The sequence below is a fragment of the Carassius gibelio genome, chromosome B14 (assembly GCF_023724105.1).
Source record: "Carassius gibelio isolate Cgi1373 ecotype wild population from Czech Republic chromosome B14, carGib1.2-hapl.c, whole genome shotgun sequence".
NCBI lineage: Eukaryota > Metazoa > Chordata > Actinopteri > Cypriniformes > Cyprinidae > Carassius > Carassius gibelio.
In genome coordinates, this window is record NC_068409.1 from 7380629 (window position 1) to 7395804 (window position 15176).

Sequence of the window (15176 nt, forward strand, 5' to 3'; positions counted from 1 at the left end):
ACAATCGTTCTCACTAAGGAGATGTTAACATTAACCAAGCATCAGTGGTGACACACACACACTTCTCAGATTCTGCGAGCTATGAAGCTTGTCTATGCGGGTTTGTTACACTTCAGGAGTAATTACTCACCTATCATACTTGCAAAAATCCACTGTTTTCATCCGGTAGTTCTGTAATCCGGTATAATATTGACGAACATTCACCTCAGACACAACCCACCATTCACCAAAACAAGACACTTAACTTCCTATTTTGAAGTTCTTTCCAGTTTTTTTAATTATTTATTTTTTAAACAAGTTGTTCAAATTTGTTAAATACAGTCAGCACAAAAATATCAAAAAGCAAATTAATGTATTATAATGTATGTATCTATGTATTATAATATTATCAAAGGTGATGGTTTCCCTCCGTACAGCGGCGACCCAAGCCATCTGACGCCTCTTGGTGATTTCAGACACCTTGTGTTTTTTTTCCAAGTAGGAAAATGTTGAAAACTAATATGATTCACGAGGCGTTTGCCCTGTCGATCATGAAACCGATTACAGCAGTTCACAACACAGCAATACTGAACCATTTTCCAAAAAATAATCAAAATTAATGACCAAATGACCAACGTTACCTAATGCCTACTATACAGTACATCTACTTCTGTACCGCGATTCCCACAATGCATTGCGACGTGACGCAACGATCCCGAACTCTATTTAACTTTTCCTCTCCATCAGCGAATGATTCTGAGAGAAAACGCGCCAGATGTCTGTTTGCTAATGAAACAAATGCTACTTTCATGCATCTGATTATCAGATAAATCTCGCGCTCTTATTTCAAGGTCGTTGTTAATGCTGTGGTTAATTTTAAAAGTTTCCTTTGTATATTCGGTTCATCCGCATTGTTTAAAAACATTTATCATTCAATGGATCTGTGCGTATGATTTAGACACTTACATTTCTGCTCCATCCATGCAATAAATACAGTTGTCGACGGCTCCGGCACTGGCCACGAGTCCTATAGATCACACGCACAGTTGCCAACTCTCGCAAGACAAATACGCAACTGGAGCTTCAAAAACAAGCCCAAAACAAGCCCAATATTATTTGATAATTTATTTTCCGCATTATCATTTATTAACAATAAATGAGCCTGCAACATATTAAACTGAAACCACTGCTTTATTAGAAAAGGATAAACTGATTAGGAAAAAGAGGATAAAAATAAATAAAAATCAGGGAACTGCAACAAAGCGGAGAGCACGCACTTTCCTCATCACCGATCACCTGTGAGGCTGAATCGGATTGGAGAGAAGGAAAAGGACAAAAAGACAAGAAGGGAAAGACAAGAGCATTAAGGGTAGCTGTAACATAGATTTAGCTTAATAAAATAAAATTCTCCACTTCGTTGAAGGCATTGTTTGTAGAAATTGAAATACTTGTATTTCTGTAGATCATAGAGCGCGCCGCCTGCACGTTGAACGTGATATTACTCCAATGAGGGGGATAAGGGGGCGGATTCAGCGGGATGTTTTGACGAATGTTACGCCACAGCAATTATATGATTGCACTGATTTGGCTATATCTGTAAGCAGACAGTGTCAATCAATGTATCAGCATCAATGTACACCATAGATGTAAAGAAAACGAAGTTGCTTGTTAGATTTTCCTAACAAGCAACTATATATTCTTTAATAAGCCCAAAAAAACGCAACCCGCAACCCGTGCTGTTTTAACGCGACTTACAAAAAAAAAAGCCCAAAATCGCGTATTATAAGCGGACTTGGCAACTATGATCACACGTCGGCTGCTTTCAGAGACGAACGGAGCGAGAGCGCAATCCTGTGACAGTCTCAGGCGGTAAACAGTGGAGCGTGTGAAGGACAGATAAGAGGCACGATTCACGAACACTCTTCAAGGTCTCCATTCATTCGTGCGTGTAGTAATTTAATGTGTATACATTTTGAAAGCATTGAATCGCTATAGAAATCGCGATTCATTCGATTCTTAGCATTTTGAATCGATTGCTGTTCAAGATCGGGCAATTTACGATTCAAAAATCATGTTTCAAGATCGATGCATATGAATCGACAGGGTTTGTAATCGATGCATCGAGAAAACGAGTGAATCGTTACACCCCTAATATTTAGACTCAATTGGACAGCCAAGAGGAATTCCTAATAAATTTAAGGCAAGAAATTAAATAAAAGGAGGTTTTGAGTCAATCCTGGTGTGGATCACACTAAACAAAAATACAGAGTGGATTAATTATATTTATTATAATCAACAAAGATTCATTAATTATACGGCGTTAACCTTATTAGGCGACCAAGTGCATGCAACAAGTAGAATGACATGGCAAAACAGACAGGCTCTTAATTGGCTCTCAGCAGACAAGGGAGGAGTTTGTGTTATGTTTGGAGATCAATGTTGTACATTTATCCCAAATAACACTGCCCCTGGAGGAGCTTTCAGTGAAGTCATGACAAAAATTAAAAAATTAAGAAATGAAGTCACAGCAAATGCCGGAAGAGACCAACACATTTGGGATTGGATTGATGTGAAATTTGGAGCATGGGGAGCATGGTTCGTTAAACTAGGAATGTTTTTAGGAGTTGCAATATTAATAGGAGGATTATTATTTTGCTGTGTATTACCGTTATTAAGATCATTAATCGTCAATGCTACTGTTAAGCAAATGGAAGTGATAAAAGTCCTGAATAATCAACAAAGGATCACTGAAAGGAGTCTGGAGGAATATTATGAAGGATGGCTAAACAAACTGAATTTAAATGAGCAAACTTTTGACGATAGTTCTATTGACTCTAATGAGGATGATGAAGATTTATAAAGGTGAACCATACCCTGGATATAAGTGCCAGTTTAACTTCAGCCCAGGGAGGCTCTCTACGATACATAAGGTATCTGAGCTGAAGATCAACTTTTATAATCTTGTGATATTCAATTATTGATGTAATGTATGTATTTTATGTCTTTTATACATAACTGTGATAACCACAGGCAAATGCTGAACCAATTGCACGCTCACGCTTATAACATTGTGTACTATTAAAGAAGGAATTAGGGAGACTGGATCTTTTACTCCCTCCTCGTCAAAAAAGGAGGGAGATGTTTGGTCCAGTAATCCCTCAGAGTGGAATTTCATAATCTAGTCACTGGTGATAATACAATGTGACTTATTTAGTCACTAGGTAGTGTAACTAATATGACTGGATTGTGGAGTAGCACTCTGGATAAGAATAATCAAATGTGAGACTTATTAAGTCTCAAAGGGGAGAATATGTGGAAGATTTTTATTAGTAAGGTTTTAATTAATCAAAAGTATAAAATCAATGTGAATCTAGCCATTTGTGCTGCTAGTTATTATTCTATTAAAATCTTATAGGTCTAAAATCTAATAGAAAGTTGCCTACGTGCTGGAATGTACAAAACTGATGAGAAACACATGGTCAGACATACATACAGGGCCTTTCTTTAGAATAAATCAAGCAGGGGGCCTCTCCTCTCTAGGGGGGTATTAAAATTGTAATCATAAGGAAAACTATGTGGAACCGCCCCATATATAAGGAGATACCAAATAAAATTCAAGAGATCTCCTTGCAAGGAACTCTCGGCTTTGTTTTCCTTAAAATAAAGTCTTTTCTTCTGAAAGAAAAATCCCTGACTGAGTGTGATTCTTCCGAGAACCGGCTGACGACACCACAGATTCAGCCCAGTAACACACCGTTCCTCAGAGCCAAAACACAGACCGAATTCAGTTCAGCTGGAGGGGGCTGGGTTTTTGGGGGTAGTTATGTGTGGCTTGTGGGGGTCGAGATAAAGGTGTGAATTGCTCTTTCATATGGACAGTGTCTTATGAGGCTTTCAAAGTTGCTGAACTGGTTTATAAAGGACTGTTGTTTTGGTTATAGACAAAAAAAATGGTATGTCCCCACGTAAGATTTTTCTAGTTCTAGTCGTTCATTTGTTATATTCAACTAATCAGAGGTTTATATTAAATTTACATAATCAAATCTTAATATATTCCACGCTCAAGCACATGCATTAAGTTTGCCACAAAGTACATGCAGAAGTAGCCTAATAATTGTGAAAAATTAGACATTTTAATTATTTATTAATAAACAAATGTTTTCTTGTCTGCTGCAAGATGAAATTCACAGTGCTGGCTCTCTCCAACAGAGAAATTCAACATTCACAGATTGTTGAATGTTGAATATTAATGTGTCCTGCCATTCATGCGAATTAATAATTTTTGCACAAATACTTGCATATGAATATTAATTCACATTTTTCATTACAACGAAAATTATTTTTTTACATGCAATTATCCAAAATGAAACCAAGATTTGTAATGAAGATAAAATAACTAAGAATAAAAGCTGCACATCTACCATCACATGTGCAGTGTAAATCTTGCACATATTTTACACACCTGCATTTAAATGCAGCTGCATTTTTTTTCATTAAATAATATGAAAGCAAGTAGGGCTGGGTGATAAATCAATTTTATCAATTAACTCGAATTTGTAATTTACATCGGTTTGTTTGAATGAAAATCTATTTTCTTTTTAACATCCACCGATGCACCACTCAGTTCTCCCCAGGGGCGGATCTACCGGGGTGGTATGGGGTGGCAAATGCCACCCTAAAAGAAAGTCTTGCCACCCCTGCTGCCACCCCAGTTGGCAGCAACGAATTAAAAGTTATGGCCAATTTGAAAATTTACGAGCGCGAATCTCCAATGTCAGACTGCAGTGAACGCAGCAGCACGAGAGGACGACAGAGCGGCAAGAGACTATGCAAGAGATTGATTTGTTTGTAAAACTTTCTCAGTGCGCGCAAAAAAGGTAAAAATGGATTATCTATCTATCAAGAAATTAAGCTTTAATGCAAGCACAGACTTTGAGATGATAAATAACTAACGGTGTAGTCTACTACATAATACGTTACCCACTTTTAAAAAGTGTTAGGATAAGTAACAACTTCGTTTTGTGTCAGAACTTTCACACTTTCATTCATAAATTCACCCCGTCTGTGTTTGCAAAGCGACAGGGAATGAATCGCGGAATTCAGTCGCAAATGGAACTTGCTGTATAAAGCAGAACCTCATGGAATTCGCCCATTTTTGAATGAATAAATCAAAAGTAGAGCTATACATTTAATCAAATCTCGATATGGACTAGCGTCTGTGAATATTAAAGGTGTTCAGTACCGTCGCTCCTTACACGCAGAGTACGCAGTCTGCGTAGGGCACCAACTCCCAGAGGGGGCACCATCTACTGTCGCCATCCCAGTGGCTCAAAAAAAAAAAAAACCTTCCACCATTCTCCCATCCGCGATCGCGACCGCTCGCACCTCATGTTTTCGGCTGAATGTTCATAATTAAAGTATTAACATTTATGCCCGGGTAAAGGACATCAGCAATCTGGCGCAGAGAAAAAAGAAAACTAAAGAAAGTAAAATAAATAAAAATAAAATAAAAAAACAGGCATAAAGTTGGCTTGACGTTGGACAGTCTCAAATTTAGGGACGTCTCTAAAGTTACTTGCGATATTGGTATACACTTTTCTAAGGTCAGTAGCATTTGAGGAGAAAGTGAAAGTGAAAGTGACGTGACATTCAGCCAAGTAGACCCATACTCAGAATTCGTGCTCTGCATTTAACCCATCCTAAGTGCACACACACAGAGCAGTGAACACACACACACACTGTGAACACACACCCGGAGCAGTGGGCATCATTTATGCTGCGGCGCCCGGGGAGCAGTTGGGGGTTCAATGCCTTGCTCAAGGGCACCTAAGTCGTGTTATTGAGGGTGGAGAGAGCACTGTACATGCACTCCCCCCATCCACAATTCCTGTCGGCCCGGGACTCGAACTCACAACTCTTCGATTGCAAGCCCGACTCTCTAACCATTAGGCCACGACTTACAGTCATAAAAACAACTATAATTGTTCATTTGGGTGTCAGCTATAATGCACAATTGAATTGAATGTTTGATATTTATTAAAATAAACTGTAAATCATATGTAAATTATGCTACTTTTTCACATGGGCTCAAACGCAAATTTGAAGCTCAATAGCATTTGAGGAGAAAGACTTGCAGTCATAAAACAATTGTAATGTGTCAGCTACAATGCACATTTGATAATTTGATACATTTTTAATATATATTAAAGTAAATTATAAATCATTTAGGCAAAAACAAGGTCTGTTTATAACTTTCAGGCACATTCCTGTGAAAGTTTTTTTTTCAGGTTCCCTTACGAAAATTACCCATGGTTTTAACAATAACACCACAAATCATCCTTAATATTTTTTTTGATGTTGTTGTTGATATAAAAACAGACCTAAGCGATCAATAGCTTTTAAAATGACTTAAAATGTATTCTATAAAAAAACAATGAGGCAATAATTATTGGTTAATAATAACACTGTTAAAATACATAATCTAGGCAAATACAAAATAATCAATTTATGTACGTTATTACAAATCCCTGCAAAGGGAGCCAAATGCCTTGTAATTGCTGCTGTTACACTTACAGGACAATCAAATCCTTGTTTAGGCTACTGACCAAACATTTAATTCAAATGTTCACTTAATCTTTCATTTTTGGACACCTTTTTGCTATAGATGACACAGCCTTTATAATTTCTTTAACAAAAAACGTGCATATCACAACCCTTACAAAAATAAACCATGGTTTTATCATAGTAAACTGCTTAATTTCCTTTTGCATGATTTCTTTATGCTTGAGACTGTAGAATAAATAAGAGTCATTATAAACTTATAGCCATAGGTAAATGTCGAGAGCTACAATTGTAATTTGTACATAATAAAATGTATTCATTTAGTTTTTTTATTTGATTAAAGTTCTTTTTTACCCCTATAGTAGGTGTTTTTTCATCATCATATTTGAGGAAGGGGGGCACAACAATACAATCTTGCTTAGGGCACCCATTTGGCCAGCAGCGGCCCTGAAGGTGTTGTTATACACATCTCTGGGAATGTGTGCTCTACTACACACACACACACACACACACTGAAGCACGCGTGCTGTTTTCAGCTCTTCACTATTGACGCATGATGCACGCAAGCGCGCTATGAGAGGATTTCACCATTTCATTTGATAAAACTATCGTCATTCATTCGTATCGCATACACAGACTGACAGAAACAGCAATGTCTTTATGACAACCTGTCAAAATAAAATTTTGGTATAACTTTGAAGAAATTCAAATAGAAATATAGTACTATTGCACAGTAGAGTACGCTATATGTCAAGTGGGCCTATTAGCTAATAATAATAGTTTATTAAAACCACAGAAACTCTGTCTACAACTCACCAAAGTAAAAGTTTGGTCTAACTCAAAGAAATTATGTAAGAAATTGCACAGTAAAATACACTTAAAAATATATATATACTAAAATGTTATTTTGAAGGAATTTCACACAAGTTTTCAAAGATAGAGTTTTAATTTAAACTTGCCAAAACAATAACACCAAAATTTTCAAAAACAATTTCCAAAAGTACATTTGTATTTGTGCCTATAATGTTTATTTATTTCTTATTATTGTCAGCTAATAAAACCTATGCTTCAGGGACCATATTCATATAACATCTAAGGCTAAATGTAGCTCTTGACTGGTTGAGTTAGATAGTGATTAACACTAAACAGTAGAAAATCAGTTGAGTCTCCCCATCTGTAAATGTCATTGGCTATTAAAGTCTTGTGTTTCACGCCGCCGAGCAAAGGATGAGCGGAGCGGTGTGATTCTGACTGGAGCCTCCATCACGAGTACAATTCATGCCAACTGCCCGAAATATAACTGCATAATCAGCAAGAATTCATGTTAAACATATTTAGCTATGGCTTGATAAGGTTATGATGACTGCAATAGTCGAGCGGGATGTTAAAGGCTATATGAGTTTGTCTGTTTCTTTTACTGATTATTTTCGGGTTAAAGCATGATTTAAACAGATAAAGCACATTCACACACAATAGCTTTAGCAATAATGTATTCAAACAAATGTGATCTTACAGTGCTACTACATTATCAGTAGGCTATTTGATTTTGAAATCTTGAAGAAATTAATCGATCTGTTTAGATAAAATAACTGACAAAAACTGTTATACTGTTATTTTCCTCACAAACAAAATTTGCAAAGCTGATGGGCTAGTATTAACAAATAATAACAAATAAATAAAATAAAGGTATTTCCAGCATTAAGGTAATAACATCACAGTTTTTTTATCATCTTGTCTCAGTTATAATTTATAACTATATTAAAACTTGTTTTGAAAAATTTCTTTTTCATTTGAATATTGATTTTAAAATTGATTTAAATCATAAATCTGATTTTTTTTTTTTTAGGCCATATGCTATCGCCCAGCACTAAAAGCAAGTAAAGAAGGCTCCCTTTAAAATCACTTATGTTGTCAGTTAATGAAGCTCTTTTTTACATCGTGTGTATTTTGTTGATTATAATGAGAGAACTTGAGTTTAATCGTGAGGACGTTTTATTAATCTGTCCATTCTTTAGAGTTTCAAAGATTTAATCGTGCAGGTTTAATTTTATTTGTTTCTTGTTTTAGGCAAATTAGGCCTATATAATTGGAACAAAATTATACAGAATTATATATAATTAACAATTTCTTAATCAGTTTACAGACAAATGTTTTTTCCCCAATAAGTTAAAGGACAGGTAACGAATAACAAAAATGCATGTTGTTTTATTAAAGGAAAAAATATATTTATATTGAAAATATAAATTAAAATATAGGCATAATATATGAAAATATTGACATTTTGCATATTAATCCATGTAGCCAACCCCCTCAAAATAGGCTACTACTTTTAATGCTCCGATGCAATTTCTTTTGAATAATATAACGCATAATTAATATAATATAAATAATACTGCACACCTTTATTTAATACCATGTAGATTAGAGAAAATATAATCACAGGTTCAGGCACAGGCTTGACATTTATCCTGCTTGAATTCGTTCTAAGAAATGCACATAACTTCATAAGTACCAAACTTTCATCTGTGGATGTCTGTGGATATTAACCCTTTAGGCGCCAGAGGTTTCTTCCTAATACCTTCGATTTTGACATCTTAATTTCAAAAGGCTATATCTTAAAATGTATAAAAGATAGAAACTTTCTGTCAATTATAAAAATATTTAGGATGACCCAATGTTTATGTAGGGATTTTATTTTCCCATCTAATTTGCATATTATGACGTCATATGGGGGTGGCCATCTTGAATTATAGAATTTTCATGAAAAGTCACATGTTTAAATAATAAAATGCAGCACTTCTTTCCCCAAAAAATGTCCCTCACCTTCTATGTGCTATATTTCACAATACTGAATGCTTAGGTAAATAGTTAGTAGTAAACAAATTGTGTAAATCATTACTAATATATGGTAGAAACAAACAGAATGCATGTAGCGGTTGGGATTTTCAATTTACTACATACAGGCACTCTGATTCCATGTATGGGGCACATATATTTTATTCATATGACACACAAACACAAGTAGACAAGACCTGTTTAGTTCAAAAGCTTTGCCCCGTGTCACATCGCCTCTGCTTCTGCTATGAGCAGCGCGGCCAGATCTGGACAGAGTGTGCACAGCTCGGACTACTGTCAGTGTCATTGCGACTCCCCACCTTGCCTCCTAACTGTCCAATGAATACTTCGACCTCGTCTAACATACCCAGTGGCATTAGACAAAGTCTCCACTACAATACTATCGTTTGTGCTTGGTGTAGGGCTATACTTTCACTTTCAGTATCACCGTCATCTTCTGAATGCAGATATTCCCCTTCAGAATCAGTGTCCGCAAATAGAAGTCCCAACACCTCATTGCGGCTTTATTGAAGCTTTATTGATGCCATTCGATAATAATCTAATGCCAGTACTTGCTGACGTTGACAATATTGGTCAGATAAAATGGCTCACTCTCACACTAGCTCCGCTTTTTTTCCGCACTGATTCAATGCGCTCTAGCTCGAAGATTTTGTATAGGAGCATGACGTTTTTTTGAGTCAGAGATGAAGTATTACATGTCTGCTATCTGGTGCAGGGGAGGTTGCATGAAATTTGACACCCTATTTGACAAAATCGGCCGTTTTATTCAGTGCCGCATCTTGTCGAGTAAACTCGACCGTGGCGCCAAGAGGGTTAAATATTAAATATTTTAACTACAGTGTTTTTCTTTCATTTTCCCTGACTGAAGCCATCAAATGTAACACATCAGTGAGGCAAAACTGACGTCTATTAGCGAAAATGTGCTTTGATGCGCTTGTTTGATAACTTGTGGTTAAAGCGCCACTCAGCGGTCAAAGGCTGCAAATGCACTTCATACCGCCGCCGCAGGCGGTACGTGCGGCGGTAAAAAAAGGCCTTTTGAATGTCTACTTAGTGTATTTATCTTTTCACTTGTGTGCAGACTACTTCGATGCTGTTTTTCAGTCTTAACCTTGCTCTTCCCGCTGATAAGGATGCTTGATGTTTAGGCTGGATTCTGGCCTTGTTGACATGGGTCTCCACTCCTTTCTGTGGGACCTTTCTGCAGTGGCTGGCATGGATCCACGTTGCTGTCTGTGCTACTTTCACAACCGTGTGAGTGGTCAGAAGCACCTGGAACAGTCCCAGCCATCTTTTCGCCTTCCAGCTCTTTCTCCTCAGATCTCGTACCACCACAACATCTCCTGGTTTCAGGTTGTGCAATGGTCTTTCAGCAACCTTCTCCTGAGCAGCTTTCATCTGCGAACAGACATTGGACAACAGAGAAGACATTTCCTTGCAGTAACTCAACGTGTCATGCTCACACACCTCTGTAGATGGCAGCTGTTCACTGTAATGAATTGCTGTAAAAATTACAGCATTATTTTACAGCCGCGGACTGTTTTTTAATAATACAGCATATTGCTGTAAACTGCAATGCATTCTGGGGTCACGTGTAGGTCTGACTCAAATTTACAGAATTTTGCTGTAAATTTCAAATCTTCGGAGCCGCATCGTCAACGGTCGAGGAGATTAACGTTAAAGACAAGAGGAGTGATTCACAACTGTGGTAAGTGACTTCAGTTTTTTATATTTCTTGTTTGGTAGTTTATAGTATATGAATGCATCTACATTCGCGGATTATATTGGTAACCCCAGATTCAAGCATCATCCGTCCGCGGGGCGCGAGGCAGAATTGCGCGGGGTTTCAGTAGCGCGGTCGCGGTAGGATTTCACACATCCCCCGGCGCTATAGCAGCCATGGACAGAAAATCTCTGGAATCCTTCGTTATGAATGACATGTTTCAGTGCTAATAGTTTATATTCACTGTAACTTAGTGTTTATCAGCACACTTCGTCGTGATTATTTTATGATGTAAAACAACTTTGCACATGCAGTCATCTGTTAACACGGGCGCTGAAATAAAACGCGTTTCTAAAGCCTCGCGGTCAGTCAGGGTCGCTCACGGAGGATGTGTGTGTCATATAAATTATCAGTGGTGCTTTTCTAAGAGGTGAACGTAACCAGTGAGATGTAGATTTTTTTTGAGCATTTGCTAACTTCAGGTAACGTTAATGTGAAAACTTTAACAAATCTGTTTGATATAAAGTCTGCTTTGTATAGTTAGCCTAATTTATTACCTTAGGGCGACCAAATACGTTTTCCTTGAAATTATTAAATATGCTGTTTATATATATATATGTGTCTATATTTATGTCGGCCGGCAAATCTTGTGTGTATTTTGGCACAGGGTGCACAAAGGCACCTTATCAGTGCGGTGACACTTGAACAAATGAACTGATCATGCGCGACACTGACCAATAAACAAACGAGTTGTTTTATTGCGTCTATGACTTGAATCTTATCATCAGTTGTAGTGATGGGAAGTTCGGATCATTTTACCGAATCGGACTTTTGAGTCTCGTTCAGCAAAATGAACGAATCTTTTTTCGAGTCATTTCAAATGAACGAACAACCAGAAGGTTCAGGAAGAAAAAAACAAAGTGCTTGCAGTCTGTTTCACATTAGGAGGCATTTTGCTGCATAATCGATCCACCACAAACCATATGCAACTATGGAAGCTCAACTTCCATTAAATGGACTGAAAACGCTCAAGTAACGTTATAGGTCTCAAAACGCTTGCTCTGCGCCAGTGGATACACACCATAGACAGTAAAAGAAATATGTGCATGTCACAGACTGTCTGGGCATGCACTTCCGCGTTTCAGAGATCCGCCTTTTACTTTCCGTCAACATTACATTAATTAACGTTTAGAAAATTTATTTTTGACATTTGTGAATCAGTTCAGAATCGTCTGCTTATGCATTGCGATACATTTAAGAATCACATTTTTATCCCACCCCTACTAAATATAGTATGTAATGTAAATGTAAAAATCTGAAATACAAAAAAAAAAAAAAAAAAAAATGGTATAGGTATTAATTACTATTGTGATATTGATTGTTTTAGGAGACACTTTGACAAGTGGGCACTGGATGCTGAGTATTGAAGGCGAGGTGGTGTGTGAGGGCACTCAGCCCAGTTTCCTGTCCGGCCTTGCCACTCTGTTTGCTGCTTATTACTAGTTTAATCTTGAGTACCAGGAGGAAGCAGTGTGTACCTTGGAGTTCATTCAAAGGTAATGGTTGAATTCTAACAACCTCAGAACCAGCATTTTATAGATAAGTTATATCAGAACATTCCTTTTAATAATGTTATGTTATCAGTGTTATTTCTGTTGATGCCTTTAAAACAATGTGTCTTAACTCGAGAAGAGAATATATTTGTCTCCCTATTTAACACCAGCAAGCTATTGAGTTAAATATGTTTTTTTTTTATTATTAGTGGACATCTCCAACTTTCTTGGAGGTCCTAAAACCGCTCTTAATTATATATTGTCTGTTTCATGACCCTTTAGGTGCTTTGTGGGCATAAATCCAGAGAGAGGACCCAAAGCCAAGGGAAAAGTGCCATCGAAATAAAAACAGGACAAGTGATACAGAAGAAAATGTGTGGCAGTCAACCCACATGTTGCCACTCTTCTGTGCAAATTCCAATGGAATTTCTGAAATGTAAGGATACACACACACCAAGATTGCGTCTTCCTTTTATTGTTCTCTATCTGCCTTTGACTGTACCTCTCATCCCTCTGTCTCTCTCTGACTGTACCTCTCATCCCTGTATCTGTCTCTGACTGTATCTGTCCTCCCCCTATTTGTTTCTGAAAGTATTATTATGTTTTGTAATATATCTAATGTATTGTCCTCTTTACTCTTTTCAATATTTCTAGTCACACTTTGAATCCTGGGATGGAACTTCATCTGGAGCATAATTGTTATTTGGTTGATTTTTATCTGTTTGATGGAAAGTTTGTATGACTTCTGCAAGTGCGCGGCTCCTTCCGGTCAGTCATGCATCACTTTTTTTTGTATGACTTGTTTGGCAATATTGGTCTATTCCTTAATGATGATAGCTATCTGAAAATGTCTTTGTGGTTTTTAAAGGATTAGTTCACCCAAAAATGAAAATTAAGTCAATAATTACTTATGTCGTTTCACACCCGTAAGATCTTCGTTCATCCTCACAACACATAATAAGATGTGGCTCAGTGAAGCGTGCATTTCTAGCAAGATCATTTCTTTTTTTCAATGCCCAGAAAGCCTCTAAAACATTTAAAACAATTCATGTGACTACAGTTGTTCAACCTAAATATTATAAAGCGACGAGAATACTTTTTTTGCCAACCCCCCCCCCCCCCCATCTCCCAAAACAACGATTTTATTCAACTATATCTAGTGATGGGCGATCTCAAAACACTGCTTCATGAAGCTTAGAAGCTTTACGAATCTTTTGTTTCAAATCATTTGCTCAGAACGTGTATCAAACTGCAAAAGTCACACGAACCATTGAAATTTCAAAACACTTATGACGTAACGAAGCCTCATTTACTGAAATCATGTGACTTTGGCAGTTTGATATGCTCTGATTTGAACTGAAAGATTAATAAAGCTTTGAAGCTTCATGAAGCAGTGTCATCCATCACGAGATACTGTTGAATAGTCATTATTTAGTTTTTTGGCACACAAAAAGTATTTTCATTGCTTCATTACACTAAGGTTGAACCACTGTAGTCACATAAACTGTTTTAAATATGTTTTTAGTACCTTTCTGGGCATTGGAAAGGGAAATGATCTTGCTAGCAATGTAGGCATCACTGGGCCATCAGGTTTTATAAAAAATATCTTAATGTGTGTTGTGAAGATGAACAAAGGTTTTAAGGGTGTGGAATGACATGAGGGTGAGAAATGACAGAATTTTCACTTTTGGGTGAACTGTTTTAATATGACCATGTTGGTCATGTTTCGGTTATAACGCAGTTTGAATATTTCTTTGTGTCAAGGTCCATGATGGCCATTATGTTCCAAGTAATAAAAAAGAAATCATGCCAATTTAAAAAAAAATGAAATAATTTTAAAATAAATAAAAATGAGTTCAAAATAATATACTTTTTATGTCATTTTTTTATGTAAATTTGAAAGTGATATATAACATTTTGACCTGTTTTTTTTTTAGATTTTAAAAATGTTATTTTTTTTATATTTTTTTGGTGAATTAAGTTATGCATTATATAACACTTTATGCAGTTAAAGTTAAGTCAGCAATAGGGAAAATATATTGTATGCTATCATTTTACATACTTTAAATATAGCAAATACACATATGCTTTTTTTCAAAGAATTGCTTTGCACAGTAAACTACTTGAAAGTGTGCATTTGCTATTTAAATAATTGTTAAATGCCATATACAATGTATTAAAAATGCAGTATATAATATATTTTTTTGTAAAAATGCAGTATACAAAATATAAAAAAATTACTGTAAATTTTACAGTAAAATACTGGCAGCAGGGTTGCCAGCCAGTTACTGTAAATTTTACAGTAGTCTTACTGTAATTTAATTTACAGAATTTTACTGTAATTGAGAATACAGGAAAAATCTGTAAATTAAATTACAGTACGACTACTGTAAAATTTACAGTACCTGGCTGGCAACCCTGCTGCCAGTATTTTACTGTAAAATTTACAGTAATTTTTTAACAGTGTTGTTTACCCGATCCCATCCCCATAAATGGTGGTTTGC

General features: G+C 36.4%; 1 protein-coding gene and 1 long non-coding RNA gene across 44 annotated transcripts in view; both read left to right on the forward strand.

Moving 5' to 3' along the window:
• The window catches only part of LOC127971886 (NACHT, LRR and PYD domains-containing protein 12-like), a 280835-nt gene that overhangs the window by 133585 nt on the left and 132074 nt on the right, over window positions 1-15176 (forward strand). The gene's annotated exons all lie outside the window — the stretch shown is intronic.
• On the forward strand, window positions 10886-14479 carry LOC127971890 (uncharacterized). 2 transcript variants are annotated; one of them, XR_008156946.1, is made up of 4 exons: window positions 10886-11104; window positions 12507-12675; window positions 12955-13108; window positions 13327-14479. It is a non-coding gene; the product is annotated as an uncharacterized LOC127971890 (long non-coding RNA). The 2 variants fall into 2 exon arrangements; XR_008156945.1 differs by lacking the exon at window positions 10886-11104 and adding an exon at window positions 11742-12411.